This window comes from Arachis hypogaea, chromosome 16, assembly GCF_003086295.3.
Source record: "Arachis hypogaea cultivar Tifrunner chromosome 16, arahy.Tifrunner.gnm2.J5K5, whole genome shotgun sequence".
In the NCBI taxonomy this organism is placed as follows: domain Eukaryota; kingdom Viridiplantae; phylum Streptophyta; class Magnoliopsida; order Fabales; family Fabaceae; genus Arachis; species Arachis hypogaea.
Window position 1 is genome coordinate 82,635,150 of NC_092051.1, and position 25,183 is coordinate 82,660,332.

Here is a 25,183-nt window from a genome sequence, read left to right on the forward strand (position 1 = left end):
TAACAATAAGGATCCTCTTTACTGTGACATAGAGGATTCCTCTTCTTTTCTTTTTCTCTCCTCTTTCTTATGAGTAGGGACAGAGAAAAAGGCATTCTTGTTGAAGCTGATCTAGAACCTGAAAGGACTCTGAAGAAAAAATTAAGAGAAGCTAAATTACAACAATCCAGAGACAACTTGATTGAAAATTTCGAACAAGTAAAGGAGATGGCAGCCGAACCCAACAACAATGCAAGGAGAATGCTTGGTGACTTCACTGCACCTAATTCCAATTTACATGGAAGAAGCATCTCCATTCCTGCCATTGGAGCAAACAACTTTGAGCTGAAACCTCAGTTAGTTTCTCTGATGCAGCAGAACTGCAAGTTTCATGGACTTCCATCTGAAGATCCTTTTCAGTTCTTAACTGAATTCTTGCAGATATGTGATAGTGTTAAGACTAATGGAGTAGATCCTGAAGTCTACAGGCTCATGCTTTTCCCTTTTGCTGTAAGAGACAGAGCTAGATTATGGTTGGATTCTCAACCCAAAGACAGCCTGAACTCTTGGGATAAGCTGGTCACGGCTTTCTTAGCCAAGTACTTTCCTCCTCAAAAGCTGAGCAAGCTTAGAGCTGATGTTCAAACCTTCAGACAGAAAGAAGGTGAATCCCTCTATGAAGCTTGGGAAAGATATAAACAGTTGACCAAAAAGTGTCCTTCTGACATGCTTTCAGAATGGACCATCCTGGATATATTCTATGATGGTTTATCTGAGCTATCAAAGATGTCACTGGACACTTCTGCAGGTGGATCCATTCACCTAAAGAAAATGCCTGTAGAAGCTCAAGAACTCATTGACATGGTTGCTAATAACCAGTTCATGTACACTTCTGAAAGAAATCCTGTGAATAATGGGACGCCTATGAAGAAGGGAGTTCTTGAAGTTGATACTCTGAATGCCATATTGGCTCAGTATAAAATATTGACTCAGCAAGTCAATATGATCTCTCAGAGTCTGCATGGAATGCAAGCTGCATCCAACAGTACTCAAGAGGCATCTTCTGAAGAAGAAGCCTATGATCCTGAGAACCCTGCAATAGCAGAGGTGAATTACTTAGGTGAACCTTATGGAAACACCTATAACTCAACATGGAGAAATCATCCAAATTTCTCATGGAAGGATCAAAAGCCCCAACAAGGCTTTAATAATGGTGGAAAAAACAGGTTTAGCAATAGCAAGCCTTTTCCATCATCAACTCAGCAACAGACAGAGAACTCTGAACAAAATGCTTCTAATTTAGCAAATCTAGTCTCTGATCTATCTAAGGCCACTGTAAGTTTCATGAATGAAACAAGATCTTCCATTAGAAATCTGGAAGCACAAGTGGGCCAGCTGAGTAAAAGGATCACTGAAATCCCTCCTAGTACTCTCCCAAGCAATACAGAAGAGAATCCAAAAGGAGAGTGCAAGGCCATTGACATAAGCGCCATGGCCGAACCTGTGAGGAGAGGAGAGGACGTGAATCCCAAGGAGGAAGACCTCCTGGGACGTCCAGTGGTCAATAAGGAGCTTCCCTCTGAGGAACCAAAGGACTCTGAGGCTCATCTAGCGACCATAGAGATTCCATTGAACCTCTTTATGCCCTTCATGAGCTCTGATGAGTATTCCTCTTCTGAAGAGAATGAGGATGTTACTGAAGAGCAAACTGCCAAGTTTCTTGGTGCAATCATGAAGCTGAATGCCAAATTATTTGGCATTGATACTTGGGAAGTTGAACCTCCCTTGTTCATCAATGAACTAAGTGATCTGGATCAACTGACATTGCCTCAGAAGAGACAGGATCCTGGAAAGTTCATAATACCCTGCACCATAGGCACCATGATCTTTAAGGCTCTGTGTGACCTTGGTTCAGGAATAAACCTCATGCCCCTCTCTGTAATAGAGAAACTGGGAATCTATGGGGTGCAAGCTGCTAAAATCTCATTAGAGATGGCAGACAGCTCAAGAAAACAGGCATATGGACAAGTAGAGGACGTGTTAGTAAAGGTTGAAGGCCTTTACATCCCTGCTGATTTCATAGTCCTGGATACTGGAAAGGAAGAGGATGAATCCATCATCCTAGGAAGACCTTTCCTGGCCACAGCAAGAGCTGTGATTGATGCTGACAGAGGTGAAATATTCCTTCAATGGAATGAGAAGTCCCTTGTGTTTAAAACTCAAGGATCTCCCTCTGCAACCATGGAGAGGAAGCAGAAAAAGCTTCTCTCCAAGCAGAGTCAACCCGAGCCCCCACAGTCAAACTCTAAGTTTGGTGTTGGGAGGCCACAACCAAACTCTAAGTTTGGTGTTGAACTCCCATATCCAAACTCTAAGTTTGGTGTTGGAGAGTCTCAACAAAGCTCTGCACATCTGTGAGGCTCCATGAGAGCCCACTGTCAAGCTATTGACATTAAAGAAGCGCTTGTTGGGAGGCAACCCAATGTTTATCTAATTCTTATTTTTATTGTTTTTCATGTTTTCTTAGGTTCATGATCATGTGGAGTCACAAAATAAATATAAAAATTGAAAACGGAATCAAAAACAGCAGAAGAAAAATTACACCCTGGAGGAGCATCTGTCTGGCGTTCAGCGCCAGAACAGAGCATGGTTCTGGCGTTCAACGCCAGAAATGGCACACAGATGGGCGTTGAACGCCCAAAATGGCCACCAACCTGGCGCTGAACGCCCAGAGTTGAATACAAAGGCATTTTTACATGCCTAATGGGTGCAGGGATGTAAATCCTTGAACACCTCAGGATCTGTGGACCCCACAGGATCCCCACCTACCTCCACTCACTTCTTCTCACCACTCTCTTTCACACAACCCCATAAACACTCTTACCCAAAAACCCTTCACCAATCACCTCAAACTCTCTTCCCCATCACCTCTTCACCACTCACATCCACCCACTCTTCCCCATAAACCTACCTCATAAACTTCACCTACCTTCAAAATTCAAAACCAATTTCCCACCCAAACCCACCCATATGGCCGAACCTTAACCCCCCTCCCTTCCCTATATAAAGACCTCCAGTCTTCATCAAATTCACACAACACACCCCTCTACACTCCTCTTGGCCGAAACCACATCTCCCTCTCCCTCTCCATATTTCTTCTTCTTCTTCTTCTATTCTTTTGTTTATTGCTCGAGGGCGAGCAATATTCTAAGTTTGGTGTGGTAAAAGCATAAGCTTTTTGTTTTTCCATTACCATTGATGGCACCCAAGACCGGAGAATCCTCTAGAAGAGGGAAAGGGAAGATAAAAGCTTCCACATCCGAGTCATGGGAGATGGAAAGGTTCATCTCCAAAGCCCATCAAGACCACTTCTATGATGTTGTGGCCAAGAAGAAGGTGATCCCTGAGGTCCCTTTCAAACTCAAAAGAAATGAGTATCTGGATATCCCACATGAAATTCAAAGAAGAGGTTGGGAAGTTCTAACAAATCCCATCCAACAAGTCGGCATCCTAATGGTTCAAGAGTTCTATGCCATTGCATGGATCACCAAGAACCATGATCAAAGTAAGAACCCGGATCCAAAGAACTATGTTACAATAGTTCGGGGGAAATACTTAGATTTTAGTCCGGAAAATGTGAGGTTGGCGTTCAATTTGCCATACATGGAAGAGAACGCACGCCCCTACACAAGGAGAGTCAACTTTGATCAAAGGTTGGACCAAGTCCTTATGGACATATGTGTAGAAGGAGCTCAATGGAAGATTGACTCCAAAGGCAAGCCGGTTCAACTAAGAAGATTGGACCTCAAGCCTATAGCTAGAGGATGGTTGGAGTTTATTCAATGCTCAATCATTCCCACTAGCAACCGCTCTGAAGTTACTATAGACCGGGCCATCATGATCCATAGCATCATGATTGGAGAAGAGGTGGAAGTTCATGAGATTATACCTTAAGAACTCTACAAGGTGGCTGACAAGTCATCCACCATGGCAAGGTTAGCCTTTCCTCACCTCATTTGCCACCTATGCAATTCAGCTGGGATTGACATAGAGGGAGATATCCTCATTAAAGAGGAAAAGCCCATCACTAAGAAAAAGATGGAGCAAGCAAGAGAGCCCACTCATGGAGCTCAAGAGGCGTATGAAGCTCATCACCATGAGATCCCAGAAATGCCTCAAATGCACTTTCCTCCACAAAATTATTGGGAGCAAATCAACACCTCCCTAGGAGAATTGAGTTCCAATATGGGACAACTAAGGGTGGAACATCAAGAGCACTCCATCATGCTTCATGAGATAAGAGAAGATCAAAAAGCAATGAGGGAGGAGCAACAAAGACAAGGAAGAGACATAGAAGAGCTCAAGGACATAATTGGTTCCTCAAGAAGGAAACGCCACCATCACTAAGGTGGATTCATTCCTTGTTCTTGTTTCTTCTGTTTTTCGTTTCTATGTTATGTGCTTATCTATGTTTGTGTCTTCATTACATGATCATTAGTAGTTAGTAACTTTGTCTTAAAGTTATGAATGTCCTATGAATCCATCACCTCTCTTAAATGAAAAATGTTTTAATTCAAAAGAACAAGAAGTACACGAGTTTCAAATTTATCCTTGAACTTAGCTTAATTATATTGATGTGGTGACAATGCTTCTTGTTTTCTGAATGTATGCTTGAACAGTGCATATGTCTTTTGAAGTTGTTGTTTAAGAATGTTAAATATGTTGGCTCTTGAAAGAATGATGACTAGGAGACATGTTATTTGATAATCTGAAAAATCATAAAAACGATTCTTGAAGCAAGAAAAAGCAGTGAATACAAAAGCTTGCAGAAAAAAAAAGGGGGCGAAAAAAAATAGAAAAAAAAATAATAACAAAGAAAAAGAAAAAGCAAGCAGAAAAAGCCAATAACCCTTAAAACCAAAAGGCAAGGGCAAATAAAAAAGGGATCCCAAGGCTTTGAGCATCAGTGGATAGGAGGGCCTAAAGGAATAAAATCCTGGTCTAAGCGGCTAAACCAAGCTGTCCCTATCCATGTGCTTGTGGCGTGTAGGTGTCAAGTGAAAACTTGAGACTGAGTGGTTAAAGTCAAGGTCCAAAGCAAAAGAAGAGTGTGCTTAAGAACCCTGGACACCTCTAATTGGGGACTTTAGCAAAGCTGAGTCACAATCTGAAAAGGTTCACCCAATTATGTGTCTGTGGCATTTATGTATCCGGTGGTAATACTGGAAAACAAAGTGCTTAGGGCCACGGCCAAGACTCATATAGAAGCTGTGTTCAAGAATCATCATACTGAACTAGGAGAGTCAATAACACTATTCGAAATCTGAAGTTCCTATAGATGCCAATCATTCTGAACCTCAATGGATAAAGTGAGATGCCAAAACTATTCAAGAGTCAAAAAGCTATAAGTCCCGCTCATATGATTGCAGCTATGTTTCATTGATAGTTTGGAATTTTTAGTATATTCTCTTCTTTTTATCCTATTTGATTTTCAGTTGCTTGGGGACAAGCAACAATTTAAGTTTGGTGTTGTGATGAGTGGATAATTTATACGCTTTTTGACATTGTTTTTAGTATGTTTTTAGTAGGATCTAGTTACTTTTAGGGATGTTTTCATTAGTTTTTATGTTAAATTCACATTTCTGGACTTTACTATGAGTTTGTGTGTTTTTCTGTAATTTCAGGTATTTTCTGGCTGAAATTGAGGGACTTGAGCAAAAATCAGATTCAGAGGTTGAAGAAGGACTGCTGATGCTGTTGGATTCTGACCTCCCTGCACTCAAAGTGGATTTTCTGGAGCTACAGAACTCGAAATGGCGCGCTTCCAATTGCGTTGGAAAGTAGACATCCAGGGCTTTCCAGCAATATATAATAGTCCATACTGTGGCCAAGAACTGACGACGTAAACTGGCGTTCAACGCCAGCCTTCTGCCCAAATCTGGCGTCCAGCGCCAGAAAAGGATCCAAAACCAGAGTTGAACGCCCAAACTGGCACAGAAACTGGCGTTCAACTCCACAAATGGCCTCTTCACGTGCAACACTCAGGCTCAGCCCAAACACACACCAAGTGGGCCCCGGAAGTGGATTTATGCATCAATTACTTACTCATGTAAACCCTAGTAGCTAGTTTATTATAAATAGGACCTTTTACTATTGTATTAGGCATCTTTTGATCATCTTAGGATCTTAGGATCATCTTTGAACGCATTGTTCTTAGATCAAGGGGGCTGGCCATCTTGGCCATGCCTGGACCTTTCACTTATGTATTTTCAACGGTAGAGTTTCTGCACTCCATAGATTAAGGTGTGGAGCTCTGCTGTTCCTCAAAGATTAATGCAAAGCACTTCTGTTTTCTATTCAATTCATCTTATTTCACTTCTAAGATATCCATTCGAACTAAAGAACGTGATGAAGGTGATGATTATGTGTGACGCTCATCATCCTTCTCCCTTATGAACGCGTGCCTGACAAACACTTCTGTTCTACATGAAATAAGCTAGAATGAGTATCTCTTAGATCTCCTAACCAGAATCTTCGTGGCGTAAGCTAGAATGATGGCGGCATTCAAGAGAATCCGGAAAGTCTAAACCTTGTCTGTGGTATTCCGAGTAGGATTCAATGATTGAATGACTGTGACGAGCTCCTAACTCGCGATTGCAGGGCGTTAGTGACAGACGCAAAAGGATAGTAAATCCTATTCCAGCATGATCGAGAACCGACAGATGAATAGCTGTGCCGTGACAGGGTGCGTGAGCATATTATTCACTGAGAGGATAAGATGAAGCCATTGGCAAGGGTGATGCCTCCAGACGATTAGCCGTGCCGTGACAGGGCATTGGATCATTTTCCCGTGAGATGACCGAAAGTAGCCGTTGACAGTGGTGATGTATCACATAAAGCCAGCCATGGAAAGGAGTAAGACTGATTGGATGAAGATAGCAGGAAAGCAGAGGTTCAGAGGAACGAAAAGCATCTCCATTCGCTTATCTGAAATTTCTACCAATGATTTACATAAATATCTCTATCCCTATTCTATTATTTATTATTCGAAAACATCTTCATTACTTTATATCTGCCTGACTGAGATTTACAAGGTGACCATAGCTTGCTTCATACCAACAATCTCCGTGGGATTCGACCCTTACTCACGTAAGGTATTACTTGGACGACCCAGTGCACTTGCTGGTTTGTTGTATCGAAGTTGTGACAATTATGTATTGAGATCAGCGCACCAAGTTGCTCACGTTGCCAGGGATTGTTTGAGCCTGGACATCACAATTTTGTGCACCAAGTTTTTGGCGCCTTTGCCGGGGATTGTTTGAGTTTGGACAACTGACGGTTCATCTTGTTGCTCAGATTATGTAATTTTCTTTTTATTTTATTTTCAAAAATTTTTCAAAAATATTTCTAAAATTTTCTCATCTGTTTTCGAAAAAAAAAAAATTATAAAAATGTTTTCAAAAATTTTATTAAAGATTTTTAAGAATGAATTCTAGTGTTTCATGAAGCATGTGAAGCCTGGCTAGCTGTAAAGCCATGTCTAAATTCTTTTGGACTGAGGCTTCCAAACCATCAGAGGTAAGTTACATACTTGATAAATGATGAGCAGCAATTTGTTATCAAGATCAATATACTCTGATGTTAAAATGCTGAAGCTTGGCTGGCCATTGGCCATGTCTAGTGTTTTGGACTGGAGCTTTCTTTGAAAGCTTGGCTGGCTAGTGAGCCATGTCTAATTCCTGGACTGAAGCTTTAGACTAAGAATGCAAGATTCCTGGAATTCATATTAAAAATTTTGGAATCCTTATTTTTCTTTTTTTCAATTAATTCTTCGAAAAAAAATCCAAAAAAATTAGAAAATCATAAAAATCAAAAATATTTCATGTTTCTTGTTTGAGTCTTGAGTCATATCATAAGTTTGGTGTCAATTGCATATGCATCTTGCATTTTTCGAAAATTTCATGCATTCATAGTGTTCTTCATGATCTTCAAGATGTTCTTGGTAAGTCTTCTTGTTTGATCTTGATGATTTTTTGTTTTGTGTCTTTTCATGTTTATCATATGCATTCTTGAATTCTTAGTGCGTAAGCATTAAAGAATTCTAAGTTTGGTGTCTTGCATGTTTTCTTTGCATTAAAGGTTTTTCAAAATTGTGTCTATGATGTTCATCTTGGCATTCAAAGTGTTCTTGGTGTTCATCTTGACATTCATAGCATTCTTGCATGCATCACATGTTTTGATCTAAAAATTTCATGCATTGCATCTTTTTAGTGTTTTTCTCTTGCATCATAAAAATTCAAAAATCAAAAAAATATCTTTCCGTTTTTCTCTCATCAAATTCGAAAATTGAGTTGACTTTTTCAAAAATTTTTAAAAATCAAATTGTTTCTCATAAGTCAAATCAAATTTTCAATTTGAAAATCTTATCTTTTTCAAAATCTTTTTCAAAAATCAAATCTTTTTCAAAATTTTTTGGTTATTTTCGAAAATTTCAAAAAAAAATATTTTTCAAAAATATTTTTCTTATTTTTATATCAAATTTTTGAAAATAACATAATCAATTAATGTTTTGATTCAAAAATTTGAAGTTTGTTACTTGCTTGTTAAGAAAGATTCAAACTTTAAATTCTAGAATCATATCTTGTGATTTCTTGTGAATCAAGTCATTAATTGAGATTTTAAAAATCAAATCTTTTTCAAAATTAGTTTCTAAAATATCTTCTTATCTTATCTTTTTCAAAAATATCTTTTCAAAATATCTTTTCTAACTTCCTAACTTCTTATCTTTTCAAAATTTGTTTCAACTAACTAACTAACTTTTTGATTGTTTCTTAACTTTTTCAAAACTACCTAACTAACTCTCTCTCTCTAATTTTCGAAAATATCTTCCCTCTTTTTCAAAATTTCTTTTTTAATTAACTAATTGTTTTTATTTTTATTTTTGATTTCAAAAAAATTTTCGAAAAAAATACTAAACATTTTTCAAAAACCATTTTCAAAAATCACTAACTCCTTTTCAAAAATAATTTTCGAAAATTCCCTCCTTCTCTCTCATCTTATTCTATTTATTTATTCATCTACTAACATCTCTTCCTCACATCATCACCAAATTCGAACCCCCTCCTCTATCTGTGTTCGAATTTCTTCTTCTTTTCTTCTACTAACAATAAGGATCCTCTTTACTGTGACATAGAGGATTCCTCTTCTTTTCTTTTTCTCTCCTCTTTCTTATGAGCAGGGACAGAGAAAAAGGTATTCTTGTTGAAGCTGATCCAGAACCTGAAAGGACTCTGAAGAAAAAATTAAGAGAAGCTAAATTACAACAATCCAGAGACAACTTGATTGAAAATTTCGAACAAGTAAAGGAGATGGCAGCCGAACCCAACAACAATGCAAGGAGAATGCTTGGTGACTTCACTGCACCTAATTCCAATTTACATGGAAGAAGCATCTCCATTCCTGCCATTGGAGCAAACAACTTTGAGCTGAAACCTCAGTTAGTTTCTCTGATGCAGCAGAACTGCAAGTTTCATGGACTTCCATCTGAAGATCCTTTTCAGTTCTTAACTGAATTCTTGCAGATATGTGATACTGTTAAGACTAATGGAGTAGATCCTGAAGTCTACAGGCTCATGCTTTTCCCTTTTGCTGTAAGAGACAGAGCTAGATTATGGTTGGATTCTCAACCCAAAGACAGCCTGAACTCTTGGGATAAGCTGGTCACGGCTTTCTTAGCCAAGTACTTTCCTCCTCAAAAGCTGAGCAAGCTTAGAGCTGATGTTCAAACCTTCAGACAGAAAGAAGGTGAATCCCTCTATGAAGCTTGGGAAAGATATAAACAGTTGACCAAAAAGTGTCCTTCTGACATGCTTTCAGAATGGACCATCCTGGATATATTCTATGATGGTTTATCTGAGCTATCAAAGATGTCACTGGACACTTCTGCAGGTGGATCCATTCACCTAAAGAAAACGCCTGCAGAAGCTCAAGAACTCATTAACATGGTTGCTAATAACCAGTTCATGTACACTTCTGAAAGAAATCCTGTGAATAATGGGACGCCTATGAAGAAGGGAGTTCTTGAAGTTGATACTCTGAATGCCATATTGGCTCAGAATAAAATATTGACTCAGCAAGTCAATATGATCTCTCAGAGTCTGCATGGAATGCAAGCTGCATCCAACAGTACTCAAGAGGCATCTTCTGAAGAAGAAGCCTATGATCCTGAGAACCCTGCAATAGCAGAGGTGAATTACTTAGGTGAACCTTATGGAAACACCTATAACTCAACATGGAGAAATCATCCAAATTTCTCATGGAAGGATCAAAAGCCCCAACAAGGCTTTAATAATGGTGGAAGAAACAGGTTTAGCAATAGCAAGCCTTTTCCATCATCAACTCAGCAACAGACAGAGAACTCTGAACAAAATGCTTCTAATTTAGCAAATCTAGTCTCTGATCTATCTAAGGCCACTGTAAGTTTCATGAATGAAACAAGATCTTCCATTAGAAATCTGGAAGCACAAGTGGGCCAGCTGAGTAAAAGGATCACTGAAATCCCTCCTAGTACTCTCCCAAGCAATACAGAAAAGAATCCAAAAGGAGAGTGCAAGGCCATTGACATAAGCGCCATGGCCGAACCTGTGAGGAGAGGAGAGGACGTGAATCCCAAGGAGGAAGACCTCCTGGGACGTCCAGTGGTCAATAAGGAGCTTCCCTCTGAGGAACCAAAGGACTCTGAGGCTCATCTAGCGACCATAGAGATTCCATTGAACCTCTTTATGCCCTTCATGAGCTCTGATGAGTATTCCTCTTCTGAAGAGAATGAGGATGTTACTGAAGAGCAAAATGCCAAGTTTCTTGGTGCAATCATGAAGCTGAATGCCAAATTATTTGGCATTGATACTTGGGAAGTTGAACCTCCCTTGTTCATCAATGAACTAAGTGATCTGGATCAACTGACATTTCCTCAGAAGAGACAGGATCCTGGAAAGTTCATAATACCCTGCACCATAGGCACCATGATCTTTAAGGCTCTGTGTGACCTTGGTTCAGGAATAAACCTCATGCCCCTCTCTGTAATAGAGAAACTGGGAATCTATGGGGTGCAAGCTGCTAAAATCTCATTAGAGATGGCAGACAGCTCAAGAAAACAGGCATATGGACAAGTAGAGGACGTGTTAGTAAAGGTTGAAGGCCTTTACATCCCTGCTGATTTCATAGTCCTGGATACTGGAAAGGAAGAGGATGAATCCATCATCCTAGGAAGACCTTTCCTGGCCACAGCAAGAGCTGTGATTGATGCTGACAGAGGTGAAATATTCCTTCAATGGAATGAGAAGTCCCTTGTGTTTAAAACTCAAGGATCTCCCTCTGCAACCATGGAGAGGAAGCAGAAAAAGCTTCTCTCCAAGCAGAGTCAACCCGAGCCCCCACAGTCAAACTCTAAGTTTGGTGTTGGGAGGCCACAACCAAACTCTAAGTTTGGTGTTGAACTCCCATATCCAAACTCTAAGTTTGGTGTTGGAGAGTCTCAACAAAGCTCTGCACATCTGTGAGGCTCCATGAGAGCCCACTGTCAAGCTATTGACATTAAAGAAGCGCTTGTTGGGAGGCAACCCAATGTTTATCTAATTCTTATTTTTATTGTTTTTCATGTTTTCTTAGGTTCATGATCATGTGGAGTCACAAAATAAATATAAAAATTGAAAACGGAATCAAAAACAGCAGAAGAAAAATTACACCCTGGAGGAGCATCTGTCTGGCGTTCAGCGCCAGAACAGAGCATGGTTCTGGCGTTCAACGCCAGAAATGGCACACAGATGGGCGTTGAACGCCCAAAATGGCCACCAACCTGGCGCTGAACGCCCAGAGTTGAATACAAAGGCATTTTTACATGCCTAATGGGTGCAGGGATGTAAATCCTTGAACACCTCAGGATCTGTGGACCCCACAGGATCACTCAGGATCTGTGGACCCCACAGGACCCACTCAGGATCTGTGGACCCCACAGGATCCCCACCTACCTCCACTCACTTCTTCTCACCACTCTCTTTCACACAACCCCATAAACACTCTTACCCAAAAACCCTTCACCAATCACCTCAAACTCTCTTCCCCATCACCTCTTCACCACTCACATCCACCCACTCTTCCCCATAAACCTACCTCATAAACTTCACCTACCTTCAAAATTCAAAACCAATTTCCCACCCAAACCCACCCATATGGCCGAACCTTAACCCCCCTCCCTTCCCTATATAAAGACCTCCATTCTTCATCAAATTCACACAACACACCCCTCTACACTCCTCTTGGCCGAAACCACATCTCCCTCTCCCTCTCCATATTTCTTCTTCTTCTTCTTCTATTCTTTTGTTTATTGCTCGAGGGCGAGCAATATTCTAAGTTTGGTGTGGTAAAAGCATAAGCTTTTTGTTTTTCCATTACCATTGATGGCACCCAAGACCGGAGAATCCTCTAGAAGAGGGAAAGGGAAGATAAAAGCTTCCACATCCGAGTCATGGGAGATGGAAAGGTTCATCTCCAAAGCCCATCAAGACCACTTTTATGATGTTGTGGCCAAGAAGAAGGTGATCCCTGAGGTCCCTTTCAAACTCAAAAGAAATGAGTATCTGGATATCCGACATGAAATTCAAAGAAGAGGTTGGGAAGTTCTAACAAATCCCATCCAACAAGTCGGCATCCTAATGGTTCAAGAGTTCTATGCCATTGCATGGATCACCAAGAACCATGATCAAAGTAAGAACCCGGATCCAAAGAACTATGTTACAATGGTTCGGGGGAAATACTTAGATTTTAGTCCGGAAAATGTGAGGTTGGCGTTCAATTTGCCATACATGGAAGAGAACGCACGCCCCTACACAAGGAGAGTCAACTTTGATCAAAGGTTGGACCAAGTCCTTATGGACATATGTGTAGAAGGAGCTCAATGGAAGATTGACTCCAAAGGCAAGCCGGTTCAACTAAGAAGATTGGACCTCAAGCCTATAGCTAGAGGATGGTTGGAGTTTATTCAATGCTCAATCATTCCCACTAGCAACCGCTCTGAAGTTACTATAGACCGGGCCATCATGATCCATAGCATCATGATTGGAGAAGAGGTGGAAGTTCATGAGATTATACCTTAAGAACTCTACAAGGTGGCTGACAAGTCATCCACCATGGCAAGGTTAGCCTTTCCTCACCTCATTTGCCACCTATGCAATTCAGCTGGGATTGACATAGAGGGAGATATCCTCATTAAAGAGGAAAAGCCCATCACTAAGAAAAAGATGGAGCAAGCAAGAGAGCCCACTCATGGAGCTCAAGAGGCGTATGAAGCTCATCACCATGAGATCCCAGAAATGCCTCAAATGCACTTTCCTCCACAAAATTATTGGGAGCAAATCAACACCTCCCTAGGAGAATTGAGTTCCAATATGGGACAACTAAGGGTGGAACATCAAGAGCACTCCATCATGCTTCATGAGATAAGAGAAGATCAAAAAGCAATGAGGGAGGAGCAACAAAGACAAGGAAGAGACATAGAAGAGCTCAAGGACATAATTGGTTCCTCAAGAAGGAAACGCCACCATCACTAAGGTGGATTCATTCCTTGTTCTTGTTTCTTCTGTTTTTCGTTTCTATGTTATGTGCTTATCTATGTTTGTGTCTTCATTACATGATCATTAGTAGTTAGTAACTTTGTCTTAAAGTTATGAATGTCCTATGAATCCATCACCTCTCTTAAATGAAAAATGTTTTAATTCAAAAGAACAAGAAGTACATGAGTTTCAAATTTATCCTTGAACTTAGCTTAATTATATTGATGTGGTGACAATGCTTCTTGTTTTCTGAATGTATGCTTGAACAGTGCATATGTCTTTTGAAGTTGTTGTTTAAGAATGTTAAATATGTTGGCTCTTGAAAGAATGATGACTAGGAGACATGTTATTTGATAATCTGAAAAATCATAAAAACGATTCTTGAAGCAAGAAAAAGCAGTGAATACAAAAGCTTCCAGAAAAAAAAAGGGGGCGAAAAAAAATAGAAAAAAAAATAATAATAAAGAAAAAGAAAAAGCAAGCAGAAAAAGCCAATAACCCTTAAAACCAAAAGGCAAGGGCAAATAAAAAAGGGATCCCAAGGCTTTGAGCATCAGTGGATAGGAGGGCCTAAAGGAATAAAATCCTGGTCTAAGCGGCTAAACCAAGTTGTCCCTATCCATGTGCTTGTGGCGTGTAGGTGTCAAGTGAAAACTTGAGACTGAGCGGTTAAAGTCAAGGTCCAAAGCAAAAGAAGAGTGTGCTTAAGAACCCTGGACACCTCTAATTGGGGACTTTAGCAAAGCTGAGTCACAATCTGAAAAGGTTCACCCAATTATGTGTCTGTGGCATTTATGTATCCGGTGGTAATACTGAAAAACAAAGTGCTTAGGGCCACGGCCAAGACTCATAAAGAAGCTGTGTTCAAGAATCATCATACTGAACTAGGAGAGTCAATAACACTATTCGAAATCTGAAGTTCCTATAGATGCCAATCATTCTGAACCTCAATGGATAAAGTGAGATGCCAAAACTATTCAAGAGGCAAAAAGCTATAAGTTCCGCTCATATGATTGCAGCTATGTTTCATTGATAGTTTGGAATTTATAGTATATTCTCTTCTTTTTATCCTATTTGATTTTCAGTTGCTTGGGGACAAGCAACAATTTAAGTTTGGTGTTGTGATGAGCGGATAATTTATATGCTTTTTGACATTGTTTTTAGTATGTTTTTAGTAGGATCTAGTTACTTTTAGGGATGTTTACATTAGTTTTTATGTTAAATTCATATTTCTGGACTTTACTATGAGTTTGTGTGTTTTTCTGTAATTTTAGGTATTTTCTGGCTGAAATTGAGGGACTTGAGCAAAAATCAGATTCAGAGGTTGAAGAAGGACTGCTGATGCTGTTGGATTCTGACCTCCCTGCACTCAAAGTGGATTTTCTAGAGCTACAGAACTCAAAATGGCACGCTTCCAATTGCGTTGGAAATTAGACATCCAGGGCTTTCCAGCAATATATAATAGTTTATACTTTGGCCAAGAATTGACGACGTAAACCGGCGTTCAACGCCAGCCTTCTACCCAAATCTGGTGTCCAGCGCCAGAAAAGGATCCAAAACCAGAGTTGAACGCCCAAACTGGCACAGAAACTGGCGTTCAACTCCACAAATGGCCTCTTCACGTGCAACACTCAGGCTCAGCCCAAACACACACCAAGTGGGCCCCGGAAGTGGATTTATGCATCAATTACTTACTCATGTAAACCCTAGTAGCTAGTTTATTATAAATAGGACCTTTTACTGTTGTATTAGGCATCTTTTGATCATCTTAGGATCTTAGGATCATCTTTGAATGCATTGTTCTTAGATCAAGGGGGCTGGCCATCTCGGCCATGCCTGGACCTTTCACTTATGTATTTTCAACGGTAGAGTTTCTGCACTCTATAGATTAAGGTGTGGAGCTCTGCTGTTCCTCAAAGATTAATGCAAAGCACTTCTATTTTCTATTCAATTCATCTTATTTCACTTCTAAGATATCCATTCGCACCAAAGAACGTGATGAAGGTGATGATTATGTGTGACGCTCATCATCCTTCTCCCTTATGAACGCGTGCCTGACAAACACTTCTGTTCTACATGAAATAAGCTAGAATGAGTATCTCTTAGATCTCCTAACCAGAATCTTCGTGGCGTAAGCTAGAATGATGGCGGCATTCAAGAGAATCCGGAAAGTCTAAACCTTGTCTGTGGTATTCCGAGTAGGATTCAATGATTGAATGACTGTGACGAGCTCCTAACTCGCGATTGCAGGGCGTTAGTGACAGACGCAAAAGGATAGTAAATCCTATTCCAGCATGATCGAGAACCGACAGATGAATAGCCGTGCCGTGACAGGGTGCGTGAGCATATTATTCACAGAGAGGATAAGATGAAGCCATTGGCAAGGGTGATGCCTCCAGACGATTAGCCGTGCCGTGACAGGGCATTGGATCATTTTCCCGTGAGATGAACGAAAGTAGCCGTTGACAGTGGTGATGTATCACATAAAGCCAGCCATGGAAAGGAGTAAGACTGATTGGATGAAGATAGCAGGAAAGCAGAGGTTCAGAGGAACGAAAAGCATCTCCATTCGCTTATCTGAAATTTCTACCAATGATTTACATAAGTATCTCTATCCCTATTCTATTATTTATTATTCGAAAACATCTTCATTACTTTATATCTGCCTGACTGAGATTTACAAGGTGACCATAGCTTGCTTCATACCAACAATCTCCGTGGGATTCGACCCTTACTCACGTAAGGTATTACTTGGACGACCCAGTGCACTTGCTGGTTAGTTGTATTGAAGTTGTGACAATTATGTATTGAGATCAGCGCACCAAGTTGCTCACGTTGCCAGGGATTGTTTGAGCCTGGACATCACAATTTCGTGCACCAATGAGGCAACAAAGAACAACTTCAGAGCAAATGGTCAAAGGGCAAAGCATTATCTGGGAGGCCCTTGGGACAAAGAGAAGGAGATTCAGAAATTAAGTTGAGCAAGAATGAAGGATGTCAAGCTAGTGACATTAAAAGAGCGCTTGTTGGGAGGCAACCCAACCAGAGGTAGTTTTTTTTCCCAAACTATTTCAATAAAAAGGTTAAGTAGACTTATCTGTATTGCAAGGAGCTAAGTTTGATGTTGCACACCAAAATAATTTAAGGGTGAATGAAGGATGCTAAGTTTGGTGTTCAACCAAAAATCTCATTTAAAAACACATTTCAACCCTCTGCATAACTGGTTACTAGCTCCAAGCAATTAGGGAAATCACCAAACCATTGTCTGTCTTCTAGTTTTTAGTTTTATTACTTCTTCTAGTTGTTAGTTTTATTACTTTTAGCAAAAGCACATGGTTTCATGTAACTGATGCATCTTAGACAGTAGGAAGGGACTAAGTTTGGTGTTTCCTCAGCAAAGTAAGTTCAAGAATCTACAATAATTCATGCATGCTAACCATCTGCCTAAGTTCTTGAAAAAAAAAGAACAAGCAACTTCCCATAATTATGCAGAAAAAGATACTCAATCTCTTGAAAGAATCATCACCAAGGGAAATACAAAAGTAAAAGATGATGATGACTGATAAATCTCAATTTTGTGGTTTATCTTGTGCTTAATTTGGGGAATTTTATCACCTTTTCCCACATTTATTCAATGAAATAGCATGGTTTTGCAATTCTCCTTTGATTTGTGCTTAAATGTGAAAACTTGCTTTTTAGGTCTTAAAATAGCTAAATTTAACTCACTTTAATTCTATTCGATGCCTTGATATGTTTGTTAAGTGGTTTTAGGTTTAGAAGGAAAAGATTGGATTGAAGGAATGAAGAAAAAGCATGCAAAGTAAGAGAACTCATGAAGAAATGAAGGAACTGCAAAGCTGTCAAGCTTGACCTCTTCACACTCAATTGATCATAACTTGAGCTAGAGAGGTCCAAATGAGGTGGTTCTAGTTGCATTGGAAAGCTGACATCCGGGGTTTCAAAATGATATAAAATTTGATACAGTTGCTTTGCGTTTAGAGATGCTCATGTGCACTGTATGCGTACATGCTTATGTTGCACGTGGGTCCATTTTAGGCAACTCATTGGGGGCAATTTCTGAAGCATTTTAGGCCCAATCCAACTCATTTATGATGCTATTGAACCCAAAGATTGAAGGGAGAATGAGCCAAGTAGCCATAGTTTAGTTTTCATCATGTTTTAGGATAAAATTCTAGAGAGAGAGGCTCTCTCCTCTCTCTAGATTTAGGATAGAAATTAGGATAAAGTTAGTTTAATCACTCTCCAATTTCTCTTTCAATTCTTGTTTTGATTTTAATTCTCATTCTATTTTAATGTTCTACTGTCTTAATCTTCTTAGTTTCTCTTGTTAATTTCTTATTTTTCCTCTTTTATGTTGATGAACATTGTTGGATCTTGATTTCTTTGAATGCAATCTTATGTTTCCATGCTCTTTTATGTTTATCTTAGTCGTTATTGTTTATTTCTTGCTTGTGGTAGTCATGGGTTTCCCTAATTCTAGCATTTTGTGATGTTTACTTTTATTGCACTCCAGGTGTTTGTTAAAATATTTACACTAGTTTTGAGTAGTTTTCTTGACTCTTGGCCTAGGCTAAGGGAATTGAGTGACCTTGAGTCATTGGGTCTCATTGAATTGGTGATTTGAGAACCCTTGGTGATCAATTTGATACCCATTGACACTAACCCACTACTAATCTAATTAGTAGATAGGTTGGGACTTATGGGTTGATGTTGATTAAGCCATTTGATATACTTCAAGTATAGAAGTACACTTAATGAGCTTGGTTCCTCATAATTATCAATATTTGGTTTGTAGACAAGGATGGTGATCTCAATTACCTATGTCTAGCCAAGTGTACCTTTCCTTTATTTCATTAGTTTGTGTCATTTTTTCTTTCTTGTCATTTTATTTTTCTTGCCATATACTTTTCTTGCAAAAATATAAAATCAAACCCCTTGCATCCTCATAGCCAATAATTGAGCACTTCATTGTAATTCCTTGTGAGATGACCCGATGTCTAAATACTTCGGTTAATTCTTGTTCTGAGGGTTACCTGAAACTGTAGGTCGATATCGGATGATATCTTCTGTACTGAACGGATGAGATCTTCGGATGACGTGTCCGGTTCGCTGGTAGCGGCCGGAGCTGTTATGTCCGACTTGTTGGACTGGCTGCACTTCTGATCCTTGGTCACCGGAGGGTGGGGGGTACCTGCAAGAGACTCCGATACTTAAGTTAGCACGGGTATTAAGCAGGTTTATTGTAGAATCAGAGTATGAGTTATACTTGGGTGCTCTAGTGTATTTATAGTAGTGTGGGCTGACCTTTCTAATAAGATAAGTTAGTTATCTTATCTTATCTTATCTTATTTTGGGTGAAGTCAGCTTATCTTCAAGGGAACCGCCTTTATCTCTATAGGCTTGGATTGCCTTTGGATTTGGGTCGTGTTCCTCTATTTGGGCCCTTTACTGGGCTTTCCTGTTGATTTAGCCGATCTCTTTAAGAAGAGATCGGGTAGTCGGACCTGAAGAGGTCGGTCGCCATGTCGCTAAACATCCCGGGTCAAACAGCTCGACCCAGGGTATGAACAATGCCCCCACTTGAGCTCGGTCTTCTGCTTTGAGGTCGAGTTTTTTGACTTCAAACTTTTTATAGCGAAGCCGAACTCGAGCATTTTTGTCGATTCCTTTCTTTGTAGAGCTTTTTGAATGTAGAACGTTTTTCCTCTAAAAACGCGTGCCTTTGTATTAGCGCTTCGTTCTAGGTAACGTGCGAGGGTTTAATACCTTCATTAATTGGTATTAATTGCCCCGTTTCTCTTGGCTTTATTTTGAATTTTGCTTCCTCATAAAAACGGTTTCTCTTATTCCTTTTTCTTTGTAACTCCTTCGTTCTCTCTATCTCTGTCTTTTCTTGCGTTGCGGTGCCTTCAAGTGGTCCAGCGATTCTTTTCTTTCTACTTCTTCTGGAACTTCTCATTTCTCCAGGTTAGTTCCATTTTGCAATTACTTTTCTCTTTCGTTGCTTTGGCTTTGGTTTTGTGGTGAAGTTTTGATTTTGCTTGGAGAAAGTTTGGATCTTTCTGTTTTTGTTGCGGCTAATTGCTGTTGTATTGTGTGTTCTGGGAGTTTCTTCGTCTTTCGTATGAACTTTTTTGCTTTTCCTGTCGCTTTTTAGGGCTTTTGCATGTTGTCACCGTTTCTACTTGTGCTTTTGATGATGGTTTTTGTTTGATTCTGAAAAAGATTGTGTCTTTGATGATTTTCTGCTTGGCATTTTTGATGTCGACGATGCTTTTTGTTGATAGATTGTAGAAAGATAGTGGCTTAGATGACTTCTGTGTTTTTACTTCTCTTTTTCAAAATGTTTGTCTACTTGAAATCTTCTTTTCTTGTTTGGGAAATGCCGGGACGTAAGCTGTGGATTTTTCCTGAAATCTTGCTTTGTCACTGCCTCCAAAGGATGCCCCAGGACTTAGGTTTGAGTCTTGGGGTTTTCCTTTTATGTCTGTATCATATTAGTTGAGTTGCTTTGCCCTTCCTCCGAGATGTTTTTTAGTGATCCAATCTTCTTTTCTTTTTGTAGGATTAGTTGGCCTCATGTCTTCTCGCAATAACGTTGTAGAGATGTCTTCCAAAGTTCCCGAGGAGATGTCCGATTGGCTGGACTCCCTTGTCCTAATGTGTGTCTCTGTCGTGGATGCTGAATTTTGTGTAGAGCTGAGGAAACGTGGTGCTCTAATCTCAATTCATGATTTGTCACAACTTCGATACAACTAACCAGCAAGTGCACTGGGTCGTCCAAGTAATAAACCTTACGTGAGTAAGGGTCGATCCTACGAAGATTGTTGGTATGAAGCAAGCTATGGTCACCTTGTAAATCTCAGTCAGGCGGATAATAATTGATTATGGAGTTTTCGAACATAAATAATAATTAAACAGAAAATAAGGATAGAAACACTTATGAAATTCATTGGTGAGAATTTCAGATAAGCGTGTAGAGATGCTTTCGTTCCTCTGAATCTCTGCTTTCCCGCTGTCTTCATCCAATCAGTCTTACTCCTTTCCATGGCTGGCTTTATGCAAGGGCATCACCGTTGTCAATGGTTACATCCCCTCCTCTTGTGAAAATGGTCCAAATGCTCTGTCACAGCACGGCTAATCATCTGAGGTTCTCGATCATGCTGGAATAGGATTCACCCTCCTTTTGCGTCTGTTACTACGCCCAGAACTCGTGAGTTTGAAGCTCGTCACAGTCATTCAATCCCTGAATCCTACTCAGAATACCATAGACAAGGTTTAGACTTTTCGGATTCTCATAAATGCCGCCATCAATCTAGCTTACACCACGAAGATTCTGATTAAGAGATCTAAGAGATACTCATTCAATCTAAGGTAGAACGGAAGTGGTTGTCAGGCACGCGTTCATAAGGAATGATGATGATTGTCACATTCATCACATTCAGGTTGAAGTGCGAATGAATATCTTAGAAGTGGAACAAGTTGAATTGAATAGAAAAACAGTAGTACTTTGCATTAATCTTTGAGGAACAGCAGAGCTCCACACCTTAATCTATGGAGTGTAGAAACTCTACCGTTGAAAATACATACGTGATAATGGAGTTCATTGGTCTCGGCCGCAGAGGGGAACCGGAGTAACCAAGACTCTATGATCTGTTGATAAAACTCAGGATGTCTAATACAATAATAAAAAGTTCTATTTATAATAAACTAGTCACTAGGGTTTACAGAAGTAAGTAATTGATGCATAAATCCACTTCTGGGGGCCGCTTGGTTTGTGCTTGGGCTGAGCTTGAATGTTACACGTGCAGAGGCTCTTTCTGGAGTTGAACGCCAGGTCGTAACATATTTCTGGCGTTCAACTCTGGTTTGTGACTTGTTTCTGGCGTTTAACTCCAGACAGCAGCGTAGAACTGGCTTTCAACGCCATTTTATGTCGTCTGAACTCGGCCAAAGTATAGACTATTATACATTGCTGGAAAGCTCCGGATGTCTATGTTTCAACGCAATTGGAAGCGCGCCATTTTGAGTTTTGTAGCTCCAGAAAATCCACTTTGAGTGCAGGGAGGTCAGAATCCAACAACATCAACAGTCCTTCTTCAACCTCTGAATCTGATTTTTGCTCAAGTCCCTCAATTTCAGCCAGAAAATACCTAAAATCACAGAAAAACACACAAAATCATAGTAAAGTCCAGAAATGTGAATTTAACATAAAAACTAATAAAAACATCCCTAAAAGTAACTAGATTCTACTAAAAACATACTAAAAACAATGCCAAAAAGCGTATAAATTATCCGCTCATCACAACACCAAATTTAAATTGTTGCTTGTCCCCAAGCAACTGAAAATCAAATAGGATAAAAAGAAGAGAATATACTATAAATTCCAAACTATCAATGAAATATAGCTCCAATTAAATGAGCGGGACTTGTAGCTTTTTGCCTCTTGAATAGTTTTGGCATCTCACTTTATCCATTGAAGTTCAGAATGATTGGCATCTATAGGAACTCAGAGTTCAGATAGTGTTATTGATTCTCCTAGTTCAGTATGATGATTCTTGAACACAGCTATTTTATGAGTCTTGGCTGTGGCCCTAAGCACTTTGTTTCCCAGTATTACCACCGGATACATAAATGCCACAGACACATAACTGGGTAAACCTTTTCAGATTGTGACTCAGCTTTGCTAAAGTCCCCAATTAGAGGTGTCCAGGGTTCTTAAGCACACTCTTTTTTTTTTGCTTTGAACCTTGACTTTAACCGCTCAGTCTCAAGTTTTCACTTGACACCTTCACGCCACAAGCACATGGTTAGGGACAGCTTGGTTTAGCCGCTCAGGCCAGGATTTTATTCCTTTAGGCCCTCCTATCTACTGATGCTCAAAGCCTTGGGATCCTTTTTATTTATCCTTGCCTTTTGGTTTTAAGGGTTATTGGATTTTTTCTCTTGCCTCTTGGTTTTAAGAGCTTTTGGCTTTTTCTGCTTGCTTTTTCTTTTTCTTTTTTTTTTGCCTATTTTTTTTTTCTGCAAGCTTTGTTCTTTGCTGCTTTTTCTTGCTTCAAGAATCATTTTTATGATTTTTCAGATTATCAAATAACATGTCTCCTAGTCATCATTCTTTCAAGAGCCAACATATTTAACATTCTTAAACAACAACTTCAAAAGACATATGCACTGTTCAAGCATTCATTCAGAAAACAAGAAGCATTGTCACCACATCAATATAATTAAACTAAGTTCAAGGATAAATTTGAAACTCATGTACTTCTTGTTCTTTTGAATTAAAACAGTTTTCATTTAAGAGAGGTGATGGATTCATAGGACATTCATAACTTTAAGACAAAGTTACTAACTACTAATGATCATGTAATGAAGACACAAACATAGATAAGCACTTAACATAGAGAAAACGAAAAACAGAAAGTGAGAACAAGGAATGAGTCCACCTTAGTGATGGTGGTGTTTTCTTCTTGAGGAACCAATGATGTCCTTGAGCTCTTGTATGTCTCTTCCTTGTCTTTGTTGCTCCTCCCTCATTGCTTTTTGATCTTCTCTAATTTCATGAAGGATGATGGAGTGCTCTTGATGTTCCATCCTTAGTTGTCCCATGTTGGAACTTAATTCTCCTAGGGAGGTGTTGATTTGCTCCCAATAGTTTTGTGGAGAAAAATGCATTTGACGCATCTCCAGGATCTCATGGTGATGAGCTTCTTGTGCCTCTTGAGCTCCATGAATGGGCTCTCTTGCTTGCTCCATCTTTTTCTTAGTGATGGGCTTCTCTTCCTTAATGTGAATGTCTTCTTCTATGAATGCTCCAGCTGAGTAACATAGATAGCAAATAAGATGAGGAAAAGCTAGCCTTGCCCCAGGGGAGGGCTTTTCGGCTATTTTGTAGAGTTCAAGGGAGATGACTTCATGAACTTCTACTTCCTCTCCAATCATGATGCTATGGATCATGATGGCCCGATCCACAGTAACTTCAGATCAGTTGCTAGTGGGGATGATGGAGCGTTGGATGAACTCCAACCATCCTCTAGCCACAGGCTTGAGGTCCAGTCTTCTTAGTTGAATCGGCTTGCCTTTGGAGTCAATCTTCCATTGAGCTCCTTCCACACATATGTCCATGAGGACTTGGTCCAACCTTTGATTAAAGTTGACCCTTCTGGTATAGGGGGCTCATCTCCTTGCATCATAGGCAAGTTAAACGCCAGCCTCACATTCTCCGGACTAAAATCTAAGTATTTCCCCCGAACCATTGTAACATAATTCTTTGGATTCAGGTTCTTACTTTGATCATGGTTCCTAGTGATCCATGCATTGACATAGAACTCTTGAACCATTTGGATGCTGACTTGTTGGATAGGATTTGTTAGAACTTCCCAACCTCTTCTTTGGATTTCATGTCGGATCTCCGGATACTCATTTTTCTTGAGTTTGAAAGGGACCTCGGGGATCACCTTCTTCTTGGCCACAACATCATAGAAGTGGTCTTGATGAGCTTTGGAGATGAACCTTTCCATCTCCCATGACTCAGAGGTGGAAGCTTTTGTCTTCCCTTTCCCTTTTCTAGAGGATTCTCCGGTCTTGGGTGCCATCAATGGTAATGGAAAAACAAAAAGCTTATGCTTTTACCACACCAAACTTAGAATTTTGCTCGCCCTCGAGCAAGAGAAGAAAGAATAGATGAAGAAGAAGAAGAAAATATGGAGAGGAGGGGGGAGGTGTGTTTCGGCCAAGAAGAGAAAAGAGGGTTGTGTTGTGTGAAAATGAGGAAGAATGGAGGGTTATATATAGGGAAGGGAGGGGGGGTAAGTTCGGCCATTTAGGGTGGGTTTGGGTGGGAAATTGATTTTGAATTTTGAAGGTAGGTGGAGTTTATGAGGTAGGTTTATGGGGAAGAGTGGATGGATGTGAGTGGTGAAGAGGTGATGGGGAAGAGAGATTGAGGTGATTGGTGAAGGGTTTTGGGGAAGAGTGTTTATGGGATTGTGTGAAAGAGGGATGAGAAGAAGTGAGTGGAGGTAGGTGGGGATCCTGTGGGGTCCACAGATCCTGAGGTGATCCTGTAGGGTCCACAGATCCTGAGGTGCTTAAGGATTTACAACCTTGCACCCAATTAGGCATGCAAAATGCCTTTGCAGACAACTCTGGGCGTTTAGCGCCAGATTGGTGCTTGTTTTGGGCGTTGAACGCCCATTTGTAGCCTATTTCTGGCGTTGAACGCTAGAACCATGCTTGTTCTGGGCGTTCAGCGCCAGCTCTTCTCCAGGGTGCATTTCTGGTGTTCAAACGCCCAGATGCTGCCCATTTCTGGCGTTCAGCGCCAGAACCATGCTCTGTTCTGGCGTTGAACGCCCAAAACATGCTTCTTACTGGCGTTTAAACGCCAGTGAGGTCTTCCTCCAGGGTGTGATTTTTCTTCTGCTGTTTTTGATTCCGTTTTTAATTTTTATATTTATTTTGTGACTCCACATGATCATGAACCTAATAAAACATGAAAAACAATGAAAATTAGATAAATAAACATTGGGTTGCCTCCCAACAAGTGCTTCTTTAATGTCAATAGCTTGACAGTG

The 25,183-nt window shown here is 40.0% G+C and overlaps 2 non-coding genes across 2 annotated transcripts; both read right to left on the minus strand.

Annotated features, from left to right (window-relative positions):
- Nucleotides 1-603: 603 nt before the first annotated feature.
- LOC112761268 (small nucleolar RNA R71) lies at nucleotides 604-711 on the minus strand. Its single transcript, XR_003181670.1, has one exon. It is a non-coding gene; the product is annotated as a small nucleolar RNA R71 (small nucleolar RNA).
- A 9,032-nt stretch (nucleotides 712-9,743) lies between these two features.
- LOC112761269 (small nucleolar RNA R71) lies at nucleotides 9,744-9,851 on the minus strand. Its single transcript, XR_003181671.1, has one exon. It is a non-coding gene; the product is annotated as a small nucleolar RNA R71 (small nucleolar RNA).
- Between the last annotated feature and the right edge of the window lie 15,332 nt (nucleotides 9,852-25,183).